The sequence below is a fragment of the Marmota flaviventris genome, chromosome 10 (genome assembly GCF_047511675.1).
Source record: "Marmota flaviventris isolate mMarFla1 chromosome 10, mMarFla1.hap1, whole genome shotgun sequence".
In the NCBI taxonomy this organism is placed as follows: Eukaryota; Metazoa; Chordata; class Mammalia; order Rodentia; family Sciuridae; genus Marmota; species Marmota flaviventris.
Window position 1 is genome coordinate 98,566,226 of NC_092507.1, and position 20,395 is coordinate 98,586,620.

General features: G+C 35.0%; 1 pseudogene; it reads left to right on the top strand.

Annotated features, from left to right (window-relative positions):
- The first annotated feature begins 1,434 nt into the window (after positions 1–1,434).
- The window catches only part of LOC139707399 (putative N-acetylated-alpha-linked acidic dipeptidase), a 32,687-nt pseudogene continuing 13,726 nt past the window's right edge, over positions 1,435–20,395 (top strand).

Here is a 20,395-nt window from a genome sequence, read left to right on the forward strand (position 1 = left end):
TCCAGATGAAAAATATGGCTGCCCAAGCCAGTGTCCTAGAGCTTGTATCTCCTTGATTTCTCTTTTAGGGAAAAAAAAAATTAGCAAATGTGAACATTTGAGGTCTCTAGAAATGAGGAGCTTTCCTCATCTAACACTTTGAAAATCTGGGGAAAAATCCAGGGCCTCTTGGGAAGCTTAATGCCTTTGTAGCTCAGGAAATTTCAGGGCAGTGACTTCTCCTGAACACTCTCCCTTAAAGCCCAGGATTCTTGTATTAAAAATCAAAGCTTGTGTTTTCATACCATATGGTATTTTTAAAAGTCTTGATTTTACATCCTAAGATCATAATTAGTAACAACTGAACAAATTCATTCTTGATACTAATCTGTGTACAAGGGAAGTTCTAGGAAAGTCCATCCAGTGTATAAAGAGTCTGTAGAGGCTTCGTGGTGGCACCTTTTGCATTCCAAACAGGATGGGTTGGAGGATGTGGCCTCATCTGGTCTTGCAGTTCACGCTGACAATCTGCCATTCCTTAAGAAGCCATTGCAAGGCAGGACCATAGGTCTCTTACTGGAAAGCATTAGACTGAAGTGAGAAAAACAAAATCATTTTCTTTATTTCCTTTGTGTGTGTGTGTGTGTGTGTGTGTGTGTGTGTACGTACCAGGGATTGAACCCAGGGGCACTTAACCACTGAGCAACATCCCAGGCCTCCTTTCATATTTTAGTTAGAGATAGGTCCTTTCCGATTTGCTTAGGACCTTACTAATTGCTGAGGCTGGGGATTGAACTGCTGAGCCACCTGCCTCAGCTTCCCTAGCTAGGAATATAGGAATGCACCCCCGCATCTTGTGAGTAAAATAAAATTTCTAAACTAAATCCCTGTCATAGTGACAGAATAAAACTAAAATCAATCTTAGGCAAAATATTTATAAATGATCAAATATATTTACTAAAAATCATATATTGATGACATCCTCTTTCTATGTTTTTAAAAGCCCCCCCCCCCAAATTAAAAGAACACAACTAAAAAAATTAGATACTATTTGAAACTGAGGATTCACTTTTTTTTTTTTAAATCGTTGACTGTTGGTGAGCCTGTAGGGCTTTATTTATGAAGATTAGATAAGGTGATACATCAATATTCTGTATCTGAAAACTAATCAACCTCATACTTAACCACCCACACTGATCCAATCACCCACACTAACCCAATAGCCTACACTAGCATTGATTGGAAGGATCTTGAAATGCAATCTAGGAAAAACTGGATGTGGTCTTCAGGCACTCAGTAAAAGTGCACTCCTGGAGACAAGCTCATTCTTCTCTAGAGCACATTTTGGAACTCACCTGTCAAAGAGACATTTTAATCTACATCCTCTACAATTTGAGCAAATGATCCTCCAGCTGACTTCATATTTTCCCTTCTGCAACAACCACTGGTGAAACCATGGACCCACTGGTTAGGTAAGTACACTATTTATAGTGGAACTGTAGCTACTTTCCCAAGCCAAATCAAGTCAAATTTCATATTTTAAATGATCATCAAATTAGGTTATCTCTATGAAATGATGCTGTTTCTCTACTTAGTAAAAAAAATCATTCTTCTTCTTTCTTTGCTTGGATATAGTTTGGAATTAAAGTGATAATTAATTTAATTTTGTTAGTTGTGTATCCCCTAGTTGGTCCTCTGTATTTTATAAGGACTCAGAAATTAGTTTCCAGATAACTTGTAATTTTGCACTTGTAAACCTAAAAATATATTTAGGAATATTCCTTCCCTCATATTTCTAGAAATTCAACCACTGTAGAAATGAGAACCCAAATATTTAGCTAAATGGACTTATAAATGATGCCTTGTTTTCTGGAACAGATTAAAATAATTACATATTTTCACAGTGTGAAGTGCTGCTTTGTAATAGTTTAGACTTGGTAGAGAGTGATATTCTCTTAAATGCATAATTTATTTGTGTTATCTGTTTATTTATTAATTTTTGTATTTGGTCATATATAAAAGGAAGTCTATTTTGCCATAGGCAGAAATGTGCTATGCAGTAAGAACTTGAGAAAAATTTTATTTAGGAATTTTTCTCTTCTAAGATAGATGAATAAAATCTATTGATATTCTTCCCTCAGAAAATGGACTTAGAAATCTCACAAGCCTTCAAGAAAGAATGCACCTGCTCCATCTGCCTGAACTAATTTATGGACCCAGCCACCATAGGCAATGGGCACAGCTTTTGTAGGCCCTTTCTCTGCCTTTCCTGGGAACAATCCCAAACTCCTGCCTATTGTCGAGTGTGCAGAGAGACATCACAATAGAAATATATCAAAACAATATTCTTCTGAAGAATTTGATGTCTACTTCCAGAAAGGCCAGTCTCAGGAAATTCCTGAGCTCTGAAGAAGATGTGCATGATCCACAAAGAGACAAAGAAGATCTTCTGGGAAGAGGAAAACCCCCTGCTGTATTTGCTCTTCTCCAGCTCTCAGGAGCACAGGCTCAGGAACTTCCTTCAGTAGATGGGGCTGCTGAGGAGTACCAGGTAAGTGAGTGAGGGAGCTCAGGTATTATAACAAAGATGAGGATACTGATGATGATTGCCCTATTCTTTACAGCATGCTACCTTGCTGGGAGCCATTAGCCAAGTAGGTATGACAATTTCCTTGCCAGCGTACCCCATGTTGCTGACATTTTGCAGTGACATTGAATGTAGGTGACCTTGCTCAAGGACCAGGGCGGATTAGGGTGTTCCCGGTTTAAGATAATCGGGTTTAGGGCATTCCCAGTTTAGGTTCCAGGTTTAAGATTATTCCTGCTGGGAATAGGGCATATCCTGCTGCCTGAGTTCCCCTTGAGTTCTCACGGGATTCAGACAGTATTTTTTGGGAGACAGAATCCCAGTGGGAGTGGATTTGGGCAGAGAACGTGGATTTCCCCAGAACGTGATTGTAGACGGCTGGTGTGAGTTCGGGAATAAAGAGTTGCTGTTTGAATCTACAAGCTGTGTGGTGGCTCGTGATTGTGTGCCCAGCCAGACTGCGGCACTACCTAATTTTCTAAGTATCAAGGAAGAAGCTAAGTACCAAATGTGTAAGCATTTGTAAGCATTAGGTCCTGACTCAGTTACTATTTTTTTTTAATTTTCTATTAACAGGAAAACTGAGAGGAAATTTAAAAATTTCCACATATTCTCTGCTCCTTCTCTATATACACAACTGTATAGCCTCAATCATTATCCGTATCCTCTGTCAGAATGATGCATTTTTTTATAACCAATGAACTTAATTTGATACACAGAATATGTGGATACCTTATACTTATAATATAATGAGGAGAGAATTTTGCCTCTGTTTTCTTCTTCTGTGAACCTATAACACTAGTCAATTTATGAGAAAAACATCTACAAACCAAAATTGAGGGTCCTTTCACAAAAAGCCTGACAAGTATTTCTCAAAATTGTGAAAGTCATAAAAAGTAAGAAAAGAAGCTCTTTCAAGTGAAACCAAAAGAGACATCAGACTAAATTCAATATTCCACTCTAGGTTGGATCCTAGAATAGAAAATAGGACATTCATGTACAAGCTGGTGTAATTAAAAAAAAATTGAATATGTCTGAATTTAGTTCATGATAACTTACCAATGTAAGCTTCCAATGCTTGGAAACTGTCTCATGAAAATGTATGAATATTTTAGAGGAAAATAAAAGTGGCCATAGAAATACAAATACATATTAAATCAGTATATCACATTTTTAACTTTTCTTTAAATATAAAATATTTTAAAGTAAAATTTGAAAAGTTTTAACACAAATATCTATGTGTCTATGCTCCATGACACACTTAGATAGTCAAAAAGGCAAATTTTAGAAGAATTTGTATAGAGAATTAAGTTCTTGAAAATACACACATACACCAATTAATCATCCATCACAGGTGGGCAGTGTCTGAAGTATGAAGCTCCATTCAGTACTGAGCCTCTAAATCTGCTGAGCCTGAACCACTTTTCTTCTCAGTTTGCTGATTATTCTATTTGAGAGTTGAGATAGCAGTTGTGGTTGCCAATTCAGGTGCAGCATTTTACGTTTTACCTCAATGGAATTTTGTGATAATTTCTTTCTCATTTTTCTTGCCTCTTTCCTGTTTAAATCAAGACCTCTGAAGAATCTCAGGCTACTTCCTTATTATGTCTCTTTGGGGTTCTTAATGCATTATTTTATCTGAATTATTTTACCTCTTTTATATGAATCTTCTTTCTTTTCTTTTATTCCTTTGATTCTTCTGACGATTTTTAAGTAATTATATAACACTGTATTTTACATTAAAAAAAATAACTCATCTTTGCCATAGTTAAAAATCTATATTTCTCCTCTCTTTCAAACTAAGTAGTTCAGTACTCTCTTATACTTGGTGTCTGGGCAGATTTATCCAAACCTCCAAAGTTGGACAAGGAATACCAGTCATGACTCACTCACCTCACATATTAGTAGTATTCTTCACATTAGCTTGTGTTCACCTGTCAATTTGTAATATTACCAGAATCCCTGTTTCTTCTGAGAGGAAAATGGTATCCTCCAATGATAACTCAAATGAGCTGATAGCATCATATTAGTCTGCATTTAAAAAAAGAAAATATTTTTATATTTACCATGAAGAAATGAGTTTTGCATTTCTTCTCATTTAGATTATCTTGCATCTCTTGACTCATTTTCCATAATGGATCCATTTCATTTAAAATGTTTTTCTGCAATAAAATCATAGTCTTTAGTGTTAGGGAAGACAGGCTTGTAGGTTCATCCTTTGTGTATTGAAAAAAAAAAACAGTGTTTTGGAGAAGAGCAATTTGAGTTAGAAGAAAGATTTTTACAAATTAGTCTAAATTAATTTTGCTATTTGGGATATCATCAGAAGCAAATAATAATAATAATAATAATAATAATAATAATAATAATATCTTGAAGGAATCCTAGATAATTCAGTTAATTTCCTGAGAAGGTAGTTGTTACATAACCTCACTATGAAAGGGTTCAACTTGCAATATAAGTAGCCCATGTTCCTAATGCTCCCCATCTGAACTACTGCTGACCCAATTCTGCATATTTTGACAATATGTTTATTTTTATATTCAGTACTGGAAATTGAACCCAAGGTTGAATATATGGTAGACAAATATTTACCAGGAGCAGTATCCCAAGCCCCTTAAACACACAAACAGAAAAAGGTTAATGTCTTGCTAAGTTGCCCAGAGTGGTGTGGGATTCTCCTGTCTCTATATAGTGAATAACTAGGATTATTGGCATGGCCACCATGTCATGTTATATGGACAATGTTTCTAGGGAACTTTATTTCATGAGCATTCAACTTAGTTATGATCATAGTGTCAAAATGGGAAATTTATACTGAAACAACAATACCTCTATCTGCATGATCATCTGCCCCACTATCATATGTCCTCATCTTTCTCTCATATTTGGATGTTTCAGCTTCCAAGTTTCTTCATGACCATCACTCACCCTGTACTCCTCAGCCACACATGACGCTGGGCTATAGCCATGAAATGCATGTTCGGGTGATTCAGAGCAGGGTGCACAGAGCAAGCTCTTGTCAACCTCACAGAAGAGCCCATTTTTGTCTACATGTGTCCTGCAAAGCTGCTTCTCAAAGTTGCTCTCAGAGTGAGGTCTGGCCTATCTGGCAAGGAAAGGCAGCTTCTTGAGGACAATGTTGGTCCTGAAGTCTACCTTCTCTGCTGTTTCTCTACACTCAGGGCAGCACATTGGTGTTTGGGCTTCCTCCCAGCAAAGGCAGAGGCAGGGTTGGCAAAAAGTATGCCCACAGTCTATGGTTACAGGTTACAGGTTGTAAGAAGCAATTCATGCAAATGGAGCATGTAAATGCACACTGGAAGTCTTGCAGGGCCTTTGAAACCATATTTCTGAAATTGAAAATATACGGGAAGTGGGTAAGAGGAAAGGGGAAAATAAGAGAGACTTATCCTTCTGTCTTGATGAGGGAATAAAAAATATAAAAGAGTTTTGGACAGCCCTGCTTATTCAGTTGAGTTGTGCCAAAATTTTCTGTTAACTTCTAGCAATACAATCTAAATATAGAAAAGATAGAGAGGCTGGGTTTGTTCTGACAAATTTGTTCTGACACAAATGAACAAAACGAGATGAGCATGATCTTTATTTTTAAAAAAGGATCTTTCTCAATCATTTGGAAAAGTTCAATATTTGGACAAAGAAGAATGTTTAGGATGATTCCAGACTTACCTACATTAGCTGATCACTCTGAGTGCTCATCTAAAATATTTCTATCTCTTGCTTTGTCTCTGTGACTCCATAACTGTAACAAACATAGAGACAGTCTTTATGCCAAATGTCTATGCTCTATGCCTCTCTAATCATGGTTGTGCTTCTGTAAAGACAATTAACATTGAGTTTAATTCATTTGAAGATGGCTTGATTTAATCACTGTTGGGTTCAACTTCCAACTCCTGAAACTTCAAATAGTTGAATTTATACCTGTAACATTAATTAAACAATTTCTTTCAAAAAATAAAATATAAGCTGGGTGTATTGATGTACACCTCTCATCCAACTACTTGAGAAGCTGAGGCAAATTGATTAAAGATATGAGGCCAACTGCAACAATTTATTGAGATCATGTCTCAGAATAAAAACTAAGAAAGGGTTGATTATGCAACTCAGTTTAGAGCAACACTCTGTCCAATACCCAGTACCAATAAAGAAATGAATTACTGGGGATGTAATCAGTGGTAGAGCACTTACTTGCCCAACATATGTAAGGTCTTGAGATTTAGCCCCAGGACTGAAGAGAAAATAAAAAAGATATTTTTTCTATTACTTTTCATTACAGAAAATAATTTTCCCCATAATCAGTTCTGACCATCAGAGTGCCTTCATATGTATGAATGCTGAAGTAATAATCAGCAATAATTAATCTATTGTTATTTAAAACATAATCAACTGGAGATCCCAGTGTAATGGTGCATGCCTACTATCCCAGCTACTGGGGAGACTGAGTCACAAGGAAACTAAGTTTATGGCCAGCCTTGGCACCTTAGTGGGACCATTTCAAAATGGGTTGTAATACAGTGGTAGATTAGCCCTGAGTACAACAAAAAGAAAGAAAGAAAAATTAGTGCGAGACGGAGAGCATAAATTAACAATGGTAACAATGGTGCATTCCTCTCTATACTAGAGTTGAGAAACTCACTTTAGTTTAGAGATGCAGTTGATGAAGTATGATAAATTCATGTTAATTTCTAGTATTTTTCTGTAGTGATCAATTTTTCCACTTGGAAATTTCTGCAGTTTGGTAGCATGTAATGGAAATCATTTCAACTATTTTGGGAAATGAAGATTGTAAAAAGACAACATGTAGGACTTTTACATCAAGGGTTTTACTATCAAAACTATACATTAAAACTTGAACCAAGGGTGGTGGAACACATCTATAATCCCAGATACTCTGGGGGCTAAGGCAGAAGGTCTTGAGATCAAAGTTTGCCTCTGCAAAAGTGAGGTAATAAGGAACTCAGTCAGACCCTCAATAAAATACAAAATAAGACTGGAAATGTGGCTTAGTGGTTGAGTGCCTTTGAGTTCACTCCCTGGTACCCACACTCCCCCCCAAAAATTTAAATTTATGTGCATAAAGACTATTGTATACATTCAATATAGTGAATATTATAAGTAATTTATGGGTTACAAAATTGATAAAACTGCAGAAATATTTCATTTAAAACCTGCAAAATCTAATAAAGCACAAGGGAAGAGAATGAAAATTACTCATATCACTTATTAAAATTGATATATATATATATATATATATATATATATATATATTAACCAAGAAAAAATAAGTAGGTTTCTACTTGGACAAAAACACAAGTAGGTTGAAAAGTAAATTTAAAGAATTTTTAGGAGAGAATACAGCTTGAAAGTATTTACTCTAAATTCCCAAGTCACCAGAGTTAGCTATGGGAAACCCCTGGGGTGTAAGTTTTGGAAAATTTGCCAGCATTACCATGAGCAGTAACTCTCAGGTGTCCAAGGCTCAGCAGCTGAGAATTCAGTTTGCTCCTTAGAGGTACCTAAGAGGTAAAGGCATTCTGCAGACAAGTGTCCTCCTTAAATACTTGGGATTCACCTAAGACCATAGCCCCTGTTGGTTACCTCTTCTGAAAATGGTGGGAAGGACTTATAAAATCATACTGATTAGGTTTATGAAGTAGAGTAAAAAAAAATTGATGAGGTTTGGAGGCAGATGCAACAAAGTTCACATGACTTCGGTTTTGCAAAGAGACATTTTAACAGAAATAATTATTTCATTAAATAAGAGTTTGCTCTACAGCAACAACTTCACAATTTTAATCATTTGTTTTTTTCTTCTACTGTTGTTTAAATTTTGAAATCTCTGATTTATTTTTACATCTTTCTTTTCTTTCTTTCTTCTATTTTTCCTTTCTTATTATATTTTAATTTATGGTACTGAGAGTTGAATGCAGGAGTTCTTTAACAATGAGCTACATTCCCCACCCTTATTTATATATTTATTATTTTGAGACAGTGGGTTGTTAAATTGTTTAGGGCCATGCTAAATTTGTCAAATTGACCTTGCATTTGTAATTCTTCTGCCTCAGCATCCTAAATAACTAGGAGTACAAGCATGTGCCACTACACCTGCCTATTTTTCTGGTTTAGATTTTTTATTCCTACCTCCAAAATGTTTACTGAGGAATATTTGTGGTGTGTGTGTGTGTGTGTGTGTGTGTGTGTTAACTGCAGACAATATTCTAAGAACTGGGAATATAATTATAGTGAATGAAAATAAACACTCCCAGTTCTATGAGAAAATAAAGACCATTGAATGAACTGCAGTGGTGATTCATGCTACTTGGGAGGCTGATGGAGGAGGGTTTCAAGTTTCAGATCAGCATGGGCAATTTAGGGGGACCCTGACTCAATATATAATGAAAAAGGCTGGAAATGTATCTCAGTGGTAAAAAATTCTTTCATAGAAGAATTTAAGACCCTGAATTCAGAGACCAGTAAAAAAATCAAAAGAGAAAATAAAAAACTGCCCCCACAAGGGCATTTTATATTATATATTTTGCAACTAGAGGTCACAGGTTGAAGGCTGCAATACCTTTTCTTTCAAGGCTCTCTATTTACTGAGCTTGGAAAGGAGCTACCTATGTCAGATAAAGAAATTTAAGAAAAAGTATCAGGAGTTTTTGAATACTTTCAACATGAATTGGATATATTTTATTTTTAAAAAATCTATTTTTTACATACATGACAGTAGTGGAATGCATTACACTCATTATTACGATTTACAGCATAATTTTTCATAACACTGTATATGAAGTAGGTTCATGCCAAATTATGCCACTATACATGTACTCTCTCTTTTTTGGCATTACAATTCTTAGTACACATATATACCTCGATTTATCATATCTCTTTTTGTATATAAGGTATGTTTACACCGAATTCAAATCTTCATACATGTATTTCATATAGTATAGTGATGACCATCACCTTCCACTATCCTTGCTATTCCCCTTCTCCCTCCCTTTTCTTCCCACCCCTCTTTCCCATCTAGGAATAATCTTCCTCCCGTGCTCTCCCTCTGTACCCCACTTTGAGTCACCCCACTTATATTAGAGAAAACATTCAGCATTTGTTTTGGGGGGATTTGCTAAATTCACTTACCATAATCTTTTCTAATGCCATCCATTTACCTGCAAATGCCATGATCTTTTTTTTAAGTGCTGAGTAATATTCCACTGTGTATATATGCCACATTTTTTAATCCATTCATCCACTGAAGGACATCTAGGTTGGCTCCTCAGTTTAGCTATTCTGAATTGGGCTGCTATAAACATTAATGTGGCTGTGTCCCTCTAGTATGCTGTTTTTAAGTCCTTTGAGTATATACCAAGGAGAGGAATGGCTGGGTCAAATGGTGGTTCCATTTCCAGATTTCCAAGGAATCTCCATACTGCTTTCCACATTGGCTGCACCAATTTGCAGTCCCACCAGCAATGTATGAGTGTATCTTTTCCCTCACATCCTCAACAACACTTATTTTTGTTTCTCTTCATAATAGCTGGCATTCTGACTGGAGTGAGGTGATATTATAGAGTAGTTTTGATTTGTATTTCTCTGATTGCTAGAGATGATGAAATTTTTTCATATATTTGTTGATTGATTGTATATCCTCTTCTGAGAAGTGTCTGTTCAAGTCCTTGGCCCATGTATTGTTTTTTTTTTTTTGGTGCTTTGCTTCTTAAGTTCTTTATATACCCTAGAGTTTAGTGCTCTATCTGATGTGTGAGGGGGGAAAATTTTTCTCCCAGGATATAGGCTCCCGGTTCACCTCACAGATTATTTCTTTTGCTGAGAAAAAACATAGTGTGAATCCATCTCATTTATTGATTCTTGGTTTTAATTCTTGTGCTATAGGAGTTCTTAAGGAAGTTGGGGCCTAATCCCACATGATGAAGACTCAGGGATACTTTTTCTTCTATTCGATACAGAGTCTCTGGTTAATTCCTAGATCTTTGATCCATTTTGAGTTAACTCTTGTGCATGGTGAGAGATAGGGATTCAATTTCATTTTGTTGCATATGGATTTCTAATTTTCCCAGCATCATTTGTTGAAGATGCTATATTTTCTCCAGTGCATGTTTTTGGTACCTTTGTCTAAAATATGATAGTTGTTATTTTATGGATTACTCTCTGTGTCCTGTATTCTGTACCACCAGCCTACCAGCCTGTTTTGATGCCAGTACAATGCTGATTTTGTTCCTATTGCTCTTCAGTATAGTTTAAGTTCTGGTATAGCAATACCACCTGCTTCACTCTTCCTGCTTAGAATTGTTTTAGCCATTCTGGGTCTCTTATTTTTCCAGATGAATTTCATGATTGCTTTTTCTATTTCCAAGAGGAATTCCATTGGGATTTTCATCAGAATTGCATTAAACCTGTATAGTGCTTTTGGTAATATGGTCATTTTGATAGTACTAATTCTTCCTATCCATGAGCAAGGTAGTTCTTTCCATCTTCTAAGGTCTTCTTTGATTTCTCTCTTTAGGGTTCTTTAGTTTTTATTGTATAGATCCTTCACCTCTTTTGTTAAGTTGATTCCCAAGTATCTTATTTTTCTTGAGGATATTGTGAATGGGGTAGTTTCCCTCATTTCCTTCTCAGAGGATTTGTCAGTGATATACAGAAATGCATTTGATTTATGGGTGTTGATTTTATATCCTGTCACATTGCTGAATTAATTTACTAGTTCTAGAAGTTTCCTGGTGGAGTTTTATTTGTGTGTGTGTGTGTGTGTGTGTGTTCTAGGTATAGAATCATATCATCAACAAATAGTGCTACATTACATTCTTCTTTACATATAGTTATTCCTTTAATTTCTTTCATCTGTCTAAATGCTCTGGCCAGTGTTTCAAGAACGATGTGAAATAGAAGGGGTGAGAGAGTGCATCCCTACTTGTTCCAGATTTTAGAGGGAATGCCTTCAGTTTTTCTCCATTTATAATGATGTTGGTCTGAGGCTTAGCATAGATAGCCTTTACAATGTTGAGATATGTTCCTGTTATCCCTAGTTTTTTTTAATGTTTTGAACATAAAAGCATTTTATCAAATTCTTTTTCCTGCATCTACGGAGATGATCATATGATTGTTATCTTTAATTCTATTGTTATGATGCATTACATTTATTGATTTCTGTATGTTTTACCAACCTTGCATCCCTGGGATGAATCCCACTTGATCAAAGTGCACAATCTTTTTGATGTTTTTGTATTCAATTTGCCAGAATTATATTGAGGATTTTTGCCTCTATGTACATTGTACTAAAGTTTTCTTTCTTTGAAATGTCTTTGGTTTTGAAATCAGGGTGATATTGGCCTCATAGAATGAATATGGACGTACTTCATCTTTTTCTATTTCCTATAACAGAATGAAGAGTATTGGCATTAGTTCTTCTTTAAAGGTCTTGTAAAACTTGGCTATATATCTGTCTGGTCCTGGACGTTTCTTGGTTGGTAGTCTTTTGATGCTTCTTCTATTTCCTCATTTGATATTAGTCTGTTTAAATTGTGTATATCTTTCTGACTAAATCTGGGCAGATCATGTAACTTAAGGAATATATCGATGCCTTCACTATCTTCTATTTTATTGGAGTATAAGGCTTCAAAATAATTTCTAATTATCTTCTGTATTTCTGTAATGTCTATTGTTATATTGCCTTTTTCATCACGTATGATAGTAATTTGAGTTCTCTCTCTCTTTCTCTTCATTAGCATGGCTAAGGGTCTGACAATTTTATTTATTTTTTCAAAGAACCAACTTTTTTTCTTTTGTCATTTTTTTCAATTGTTTCTTTTGTTTCAATTTCATTGATTTAAGCTCTGATTTTAATTATTTCTTGGCTTTTACTGCTTTTGCTGCTGATTTGTTTTTCTTTTTCTTGGGCTTTGAGATGTAGTGTGAGGTCTTTTATTAGTTGACTTTTTCTTCTTTTAAGGAATGAACTCCATGCAATGAATTTTCCTCTTAGTCCCTCTTTCATAGTGTCCCAGAGATTTTGATATGTTATGTCTGTGTTCTCATTTACCTCTAAGAATTTTTTAATCTCCTCCTTGATATGTTCTGTAACCCATTGTTCATTCAGCAGCATATTGTTCAGTCTCCATGTGATGCAGAAATTTTTATTCTTTATTTTGTTGTTGATTTCTAATTTCATTCCATTATGATATGATAGAATGCACGGACCACATCAATGTTTATTGCAGCACAATTCACAATATTTAAACTGTGAAGCCAATCTAGATGTCATTCAGTGGATGAATGGATAAAAAATGTGGCATTTATACACGAGGGAATATTATTCAGCATTAAAAATATCATGGCATTTGCAGGTAAATAGATGGCATTGGAAAACATAATGCTAACAGAAGTGAGCCAATCCCCAAAAAACCAAATGCCAAATGTTTTCTCTGATATAAGGGGGTGACTCATAGTGGGGTAGAGAAGGAGAACATGGTAGTATTAGATTAATTCTAGATAGGAAAGAAGGGTGGGAGGGAAAGGGATGGGTAAGGGGATGAGCAAGGATGGTAGAATGTGATGGTCATAATTATACAAAATACATGTATGATGACTTGAATTGGGTGTCAACATAACTCATATAAAGAGATATAAAAAATTGTGATATATATGTATATTAAGAACTGTAATGCAAAAAGTACATTATAATGGCATAAATTGAAGTGAATATACTTTATATACAGAGATACAAAAATTGGGCTCTATATGTGTAATAATGCATTCCACTGTTGTCGTGTATTTATAAAAATAATAAAATCAATTAAAAAAATAAAAAGTAGCATCAAAATATTTACATATTAATGATGGTCATTGAATTCATTTTGTTTTATTTTGCCAAATAGAAAAAAAAATGATTAATTGGATGTTTAAAATAATAAGAAAATAAAATATTTCTTTAACAAAAAAAAGATAGATTACTAATCTCTAGGGTATGTAAAGAACTCAAAAAACTAAGTACCAAAAAACCCCCAAATAACCCAATCATCAAATGGGCCAAGGAACTGAACAGACACTTCTCAGAAGAGGATATACAATTAATCAACAAATATATGAAAAAAATTGTTCATCTTTAGCAATTATAGAAATGCAAATCAAAACTACTCTAAGATTTCATCTCACTCCAGTCAATATGGCAGATATTACAAAGACAAACAATAAGTGATGGCGAGGATGTGGGGAAAAAGGTACACTCATACATTGCTGGTGGGAGGGCAAATTGGTGCAGCCAATGTGGAAAGCAGTATGGAGATTCCTTGGAAAACTGGGAATGGAACCACCATTTGACCCAGCCATTTCTCTCCTCGGTGTATACTCAAAGGACTTAAAAACAGCATATTACAGAGCCACAGCCTCATCAATGTTTATAGCAGCCCAATTCACAATAGCTAAACTGTGAAACCAACCTAGATGCCCTTCAGTAGATGAATGGATAAAAAATGTGGTGTATATACACAATGGATTATTACTCACAATAAAAGAGAATAAACTCATAGCATTTTCAGGTAAGTGGAAAATAATGAAAATAATGTTAAGTGAAGATAGCCAATCCACAAAAATCAAATGCTGAAGTTTTCTCTGATATAAGGAGGCTAATTCTTAGTGGGGTAGGGAGGAAGGGCAAGGGAAGAATAGATGAACTCTAGATAGGGTAGAACTGAGGAAGGGAAGGGGAAGGGAAAAGGCAAGGCTTCAGCAAGAATGTTGAAATGTGATGGATATCATTATCCAAAGTACATGTACATTTATATACAACCAGAGATATGAAAATTTGTGCTGGATATGTGTAACAAGAATTGTGATGCATTCCACTGTCAATTATTTTTTAAATATCAATTTGAAAAAAATTTAAAAAATGTTAATGTTTAGGCATGACAGCCACTGGTGACTATAATTCAGCTACTATGGGAGTTGAGCAGGAGGATCTCACATTCCATGCCAGCCTCAGCAATTTAACCATGCCCTATGTAATTTAGAAGACCCTGTCTCAAAAGAAAAAAAAAATTAAAATTCTGGGGATGTAACTCTTTGGTTAAGTGCACTTGGGTTCAATTCACAGGGTGAAAAATAAATTTAAAAATATATACATAAATGCTGTGTTTATTCAAAAAAATGTATCACCCCCTGAAATTACATGACTAAATCCATACATATTGGAGATTTATATAGTTCAGTGTGGGCTGCTTTCACTGAAATTGAAGATTTTTTGTTGGTTAGTATGTATTTTATTCAGTGACTCATGAATATGGATGCATTCTTTCATTCCTTATTTATTAACAATATGCGCTAGCCTCAAGAAAAGACCAGAAAGAAAGCAAGTTACTACTCTATGGAAAGCTTACTGTTGTCATGAAAGCAAACTTGTACTTCTAGAGCAAGGCGTTGAAGAGATAGGTATAAGAGTAATCACTTACTTTCAATAAGGTTGAATGTTATGAAGGAAAATACTAGTCACTGTGGCCATTAGTGATGAAAAAGTGTACTCAGATGACTGTAAGAAAGACAAATCTGACCTTAGAGATAAAACATGATTAGAGTGTTTGGCAGGGATAATTAAGTGGGAGAAAGTATAACTTTTAATGCCTAATGAAAACCATTGAGTCTGGAGTGAGCCTGACACAAGAGTGAAATAAAGAAGGATATAAAGATAGGCACCAGCCAGAATATTCAGGATAATGGAGGGTCCAGAAAGCTTTTTTGTTTCTTTTCTTTATTTCTTTTTTATTTGTTTGTTTATTTGTTTGTTTTGGGGAAGGGGTGGTCCAAGGACTGAACTCAGTGGCACTTGAACACTGAGTCAAATTCCCAGCCCTTCTTTATATTTTATTTAGAGACAGTCCCTGAGTTGCTTAGTGAATTGATGTTCCTGGGGTTGGCTTTGACCTCAAAATCCTCAAGCTTCAGCCAAACCAGCCACTGAGATTACAGGTGTGTTCCACCATGACAGTTCAGAAAGTCTTTTTATTATCAATACATTTACCATTTTTATATATATAAAAATAATTTCTTTATATAATCGCAAACTAGAAAACAATATAGCGTATTACAGGTTGAGATTCTTTAACATTTAAAGAGTTCATACAAAGCAAAAAGTTAATTAAAATGGGCAAAGGATATGAAAAAATTTTCAAATACATAAAAAGATATTCCATCTAATTTGGGAAAGGCATCAGAATTTGCAAACACACAAAGTAGCGAAAGAAGGATGGTGTGCATAGATCATGGGCAGAAATCGTGTCCTTCGGATGGACCAGAGATTTGGTGTACTTCATCAAAAAAGCTGAGATGGTTCCCCAGTCATCGCTCTGAGGGCCCAGTGGAGCCAATGGGCAGTAAGCTTCTGGTGGGAGTCCCAGAAGAGCTCCCTGCAGGAGAGTAGCGCTTCTGGACTGCTCTTCATAGTTAGAACTGTGGAAGAAAATTCTTTAAGAAGCAGTGCCAAATTAGGACCCTGTTCTGTTTGGAAATATGCATAGGACTTGAAAAAATGAAGTTGCCAAACCAAATTATTGTCCATTGTTGGCTTTTACCATCCAACCATCCACGACTTCTAAACAATCTTGATTTCAGGGTTTCTGGTTGTAAGATTTAGCAGGGGGAAAAATAGTAATAATAATAATACAGGTAAAGGTTGGACAAGAACATTGCCACATAAAAATCCAGTATTATTCTCCCATCCTTGTGGTGGCAGTAATACCAGTGAAGTGTTCAAAGGAAAGTGAAACAAACCTGAAACTTTTCTCTCAATCTGTAATCAGTTTTCATACCCGTCTTGGAAGGATCTTGGGTAGATTTTCTCAGGGAAAAGTGGTCTTTATTTCTCCAGACAAAATGAAAAGTTAACTTTAAAAGCTTTGAAAACTTTAAGTGAACCATTCATTGTTTTCTCCCAAGCAATGCAGAAACATATTTAGATTTTACCTGCATTTTTTAACCTGCATTTACACAAGAACCAGACATGAGTTATCAGGATTTTGTAAAACACCAAAACCAACAATAAACAAACAAAAAAGCACAGTAACTAACAAAATTAAATCATTTAATTCTCAACACCCTCAACAACCCTACAGCACCTTTATAAGTACTTTGGGAAAGTATATAGTAATCTCTCTCTCTCTCTCTCTCTCTCTCTCTCTCTCTCTCTCTATATATATATATATATATATATATATATATATATATATATATATATATTTTTTTTTTTTTTTTTCCTTTGAATCCACGTGTGCCTTACCACTGAACTACATCCCCAGCCCTTTATTATTTTATTATGTTAAAATTCAATTTAATCTTTTTTTTTATTTTTTGGTACTGGGAATTGGACATGGGGACAATTTAGCACTGAGGTACATCCCCAGGATTTTTTATTTATGTATTTTCTTATTTCTAAATTTTAAGATGGGATATAGCTAAATTTCTTAGGTCCTCACTAAATTGCAGAGGCTGGCTTCAAACTTATGGTTCTCCTGCTTCAGCATCATGAGTGGCTGGGATTACAGGCATTTGCCTCAATGCCTGCTCAGATTTTCTTAATAAATATCAACTTTTTTACTTTACTGAAGAGAGGATGGTGTTAGAAAATTTCATTTATTGCTAGAAAGCCCTTAGATTTACAAATTATGGGTCCCCTGAGTGCAGCTGTACTTTTAGAATCCAAAATCATTTCTAAAAAGCAATGTTGTAAAAATTTACCAGACCATGAATTGTATACACATATATATGTACATTGAAAGACTAAAAGATCAGGTAAGAATTCTTGTTCCTTCTAAAACCCTTACATTAGCACAACAGAATATTGGTGAAATATGCCAGAAAAGGGAGGTACCCAAATTAAACAATCAAGTTTGGGAATATGATTTATTCTTTTTTAAAACACTATTTCTCAAATTCAGTAAGTAAAGAAACTATTTCACATTTTCCATTTTTCTTTACTTTTTGTAATAATAAGTAAATTGGAGCTATCACAGTGGTGTACACCAGTAATTCAGCCACTCAGAAGATGAAGGCAGGAGGATGTCAAGTTGAAGGCCAGCCTGAGCAATTTAAAGTGTGTCAAAAAAATAGGGGCTGGGGTTGTAGCTTAGTAGTTGAGCACATGCCTCACATGTGTGAGGCACTGGGTTCAATCGTTAACACCAAATAAAATAAAGATATTTAAAAAATATGTAACTATAATATAAATTATAAATTAAGTTGCCCACAAAGTTCCCTGAGCTAGGAATTCTTGACCTTTTCCCCATGTATTCTTCAGATGGGTCAGGCAGAGCCAAACTAAATTACTGCCTTTGCTGGTGGCCTTGGGAAATGTGATCTAAAATGTGAGGCCTGGAGAAATTTCCAGTGTAGAGTGGGATCAAAGATATTCTTAGATTAAAATAAAAAAAAAATAAATCAATAACTGCATCACTCTACAAAGGACAGGAAAGAATTAAAGCCAATCTGAAGCAAAACAGTTTATCTTTGAAGCTGGTAAGATAACTACACAGGCACAATATCTAGTTTCTATGCTGTTGTCCTTGTAGAAAAGGGCTCTGTGTTTTAATTAGAATGGATTTGATCTCAGTTGTCTAGCACTTGGGATTAAAGGAATATTATACCATAATGTAGTTATTGTACTGATGATCTATGTAAATTTTGATATAAATAAACACAGCTGCTTGTAGAGACAGCCACTCTTTCTTTCCCTTTCCTGCCTCTGCATCTTGTCTCTATGTCTCCTTTGATTTTCTTTTAATAATGTTAATAATAATAATAATAATAATAATAATAATAATAAAGTCCAATATTTAAACAAAATAACTAAGTTAAATGTTCAATGGCAATGCCATTTATTTTCCTTTTTTTTTTTTACTTTATTTGTTTATCTTTATAATTCTGGGAACAAAACCCAGGGCCTCTACCATGGTGGGCCAGATTCTACCACTGAGCTACATCCCTAGACCTCACATGCCCTTTTAGTCTTGCAAAGTTGTTTACCGCTGACTTTGAGCTTGCAGTTCTCCTGCTTCTGCCTCCTTAGCAGCTGCAATTGCAGGCATCAATCACTGCTCCCAGCTTCTTCAAATCAATCTTAGAGAAAGATCATTTCTTCACTCATGTTTTCCCTTACACTCATGCACTTAGATATCATCTTCTTCCCACATCACTAGTCCATTTCCAAAGAAATTTGGAAAACTTCCATTTCCAAAGGTATTTGGAAAACCCCCATAAGTAAATTTGCATTATTGTAATTCTATTAAGAAATAAAATAAAAATTATCTGGTGCAAGTGGCTCACACCTATAATCCCAGTGACTCAAGGCTCAGACAGGATGATTTCAAGTACAGTATTGGCAATTTGTAGGAGCACTCATAAATTAGTAAGACCCTATTAAAAAAAAGTGTGGGGATGTAGCTAATTGGTAAACTGTCCCTGGGTATAATCCCCAGTACCAAAAAAAAAAAAAAAAAGGAAAGAAGGCAATTTAGAAGGGGTTAGAATAGGAGTATAAAGAAAACAATTCTGTGATTTTTGTAGGCCTGTTCTTTTAAGATCCACTTTGTTTTTAGAATGCTAGAGTAGTTCAGTAGTTCCATGAAGTTTTTTCTTCTTTTGTGGTACTGGGGATTGAACTCAGTATGGATAACCCTGAGCTATATCCCCAGTCCTTTTTTATTTGTATTTTGTAAAAATCTTTCCCTAAATTGCTGAAGTTGGCCTCACACTTGTGATCCTCTTGTCTCAGCCTATTGAGTTGATGGGATTACAAGTATGACTCCCCTCCCCAGGCCAGGGAAGACTCTTCTATGGAGTGAAGGAAGCACTGCTTCAGTAGAAGTTCAGAGCAATCTGACATCATTTCTGATAAATCTTTACTAACATCTGTCATGGAAAGTCAGGAAAAAACAAACCTTATCTTCCTCAACATCTTTTTCTTAAATATTTATCTGTAGTTCTACATACCGTGTATCAACAGATTATTTTTCCTACAAAATGTGTTACTAAGTTGTAAGTAAATAATATTTAATATTTTCATTGACAATTATGCTTATTCACTGGTATGCTTATATTGTATAAAAAATTGTTGAAGTCAACAATATGGATACTTTAAAGTAATAAGAGCACAATTTACTTCTGAGTTACCTAAAAAATAGTTACTTATTTTCACTATATCACATACAAAAATATAGATGTTAAATGAACTTATCTGAAAGAAAATACTTTCCAATTTCAGGAATCTTTTTAAAAAGGGAGTCATAAAATAGTAACCCATAGAATAGCCATAAAACTGTATGTTTTGTGATCCAATTAATGTTCCTCTCATTCTTTTCTGCATATCTAAGACTATCATAATAGGATACTTTAATCAGAACTTGATAAAATTTTACTCTAAAATAATTTTGTATTTTTTCCCTAAATGGAGTTATAAATTGGGATCTGGTAATGACTTTGAGGTGTTCTTCCAAAGACTCAAAATTGCTTCAGACAGAGCACAAAATATTAAAGATTTGGGTAATTCTTTTTCATCAATTTCTTCAAGATTATTTATACATCTATTTTAACCAAACAAATATTTTTTATTTCAAAAAGGGGCTCAAGCACTAGAGGAGGTGAAGAATATGAAGGCACAAAAAAGATGTCACAGGGCTTGGCAGTGCTGGTCCTAAATGGGGTGGCTCCTGTATCTTATGTCCTGAACCCTTGTTCACTGCCACCTGGCCTCAGTACACCTGACTGCAAACTTACTTGTGTTCTATTAAGTACATTTTCTCTTTTATT